The sequence below is a fragment of the Octodon degus genome, unplaced genomic scaffold (assembly GCF_000260255.1).
Source record: "Octodon degus isolate 3935 unplaced genomic scaffold, OctDeg1.0 scaffold00056, whole genome shotgun sequence".
NCBI classification, from domain to species: Eukaryota; Metazoa; Chordata; class Mammalia; order Rodentia; family Octodontidae; genus Octodon; species Octodon degus.
Window position 1 is genome coordinate 12,203,296 of NW_004524632.1, and position 2,073 is coordinate 12,205,368.

A 2,073-nucleotide genomic window follows, 5' to 3' on the forward strand; every position below is an offset into this window, starting at 1 on the left:
GAGGGAGACAGCTCCTGGAGTCCCCACCTGCTGGATACCACTACACAGCAGCTTGAAGCAGGATTCACTATTAACCAGCTGACTTTCCGTGTTTATGTGAGTGTCCAAGGCCTAGGCCCTTATCTGGAGATGGGTGGTGGCCTCATAGTAAGTCCCCACTGAGGCCTGTGAAGCTGGGACACCTCAAAGGACAAAACAAGGCCATCGCTGAGGATGCCTGCCTCCAATCTCAACTAACTAAAAGGAGACTCAGGGGCCTACTTCTCCTGGGGTGAAATCCTTCCTGGAGACCACGTAGTCCTCCTGAATTAACGTCACGCATTACTTAGAGAAGCCCTTGAAGGGACTCCCAAGTCCTGCCTAGACTCTGGCATTTTCTTCAGTATACTCTTCCTTTGTTTGAAAAGTTATTAATAAGGGCTACGCAGAGAAGTTCTTGGTTCCAAACCCCAGAAGATATCTGTGAGAGGGTGAGTATCCTCCTGGAGCCCTAAAATCATACCATTTATCTCATTTATTTAAGCCTTTGCTGTGTACTCTTGGAAAGTTGTGGGCCTGATCAGCTCGCAGTAACTAAGGATTTTACTAATCCCATACCCACCTGAGAGATGACAGAGCCCACGCCTGACACCTGGGCAGGGGGAGTCTAAAGAAAAGTACCCTTCAACCAGGTACCTGGAAGGGAGCCAAAAGGATACAACGCCTTGGGTCGGAGAGTAGGGTTTGGTCCAAGGAGGCACGAGATGTCTAGCCAGTCAGATGCAGTGGTTTTCACCTGTAATCCCAGCTATGCCAGAGGCTATGGCTGGAGGGTCACCAGTGCAAGGCCACCCTGGACAATTTAGCAAAAGTCTTCAAAATTAAAAGGGTGTGGATGTGGATCAGGACAAGGCCCTAGGTTCAATCCCCAGCACTACCAAAAATAAAAAAGAAGTCCTGCCAGGTCTGTTTGGATCAGGGAACCCAGGGAGGAAGGGGCCACAGACCCAAGGAACCATGTGATCAACCCCACCAAGGCTAATCCTGGACCTGGAACAGCCTCACAGGAAGCCAAAGGTCCCAGGGCAGCGGATGTTATTGTGGTGTGGTCCTGGGCCACTGAGGGCCCTATTGCCCAGCATGCCTTGGGGCATGGGGTGTCACTGGTATGGGGAATGCTGAGTGGGCTGGAGGGGAGGTATAGGTGACCAGACACCTCTGGTCTGAGATATAGGTGGAGGTGGAGACAGGGCCCCTTTGGGACATGACTGTCTCTGGATTTGGGAGGCTCAGGTGGCTCTCAGGGCCTCAGTTTCCGTCTGAGAAGGGGAAAGCAGTGTTCATCCAGGGTGGTTCCAAGTTTGCAGGGACTCCCGCGGAGTAGGAAGTCATTCCCAGGAGCCCCAGGCCCCGGAGCTTCTCTGCAGTGGGGGATCTGCTCCACCTGGCTGAGCAGCTGGGGCTGGGCAGCAAGGGCTAGGGTGTCACCTCTTCCTGGTGTGGCTCTCAGCGCCTCCTGAGAACTGCCTTCTCACCTCTCCTGGGCCTGAAATAGAGCTGGGGTGAGGGGAGGCTGGCACCAAGAAGGCCCTGGAAGGGACTCCCTGCCCCCGCTGTGCCCGATGATGTGTGGTTCCTGGGTGGGTGGTGGCAGTGCGCTGGCCTAGGGAGGTGGGGGCGGCCCCGGGGTGTCCGTGCCCCCCAAGTCTCAGGTACTCCGCGGGGGCAACACTGGGGACCAGGTCTTTCACAGAGGAGGCAACTCTGAGCGGAGTGTGGAGGCGGCGGCTGTGGGACAGCCAGGGTCGCGCCGCGGTGGTGGGAGGCGCAGTGACCGCTCGGCCACGGTGGATCAGAGGGGCCAGGCACGAATCAGCGTTGCCCAGAGCCTCCGCCCACCCAAGGCGTCCCCGGCGCCCCGCTCCTGTCCGCGGGAAAGGAACACCGGGAGGGAAGTCGGGGCAGGGTGCCCGGCGTGCCTCTGCGAACGCGCGAACCCAGGATGCTCCCGCAGCCTTTGGCCTCTTTTTTCCGAGGGGCTAGGGCGGGGCTAGGACGGGGCGGGGCTAGGGGCGGGGCGATGGGTGGGGCGGG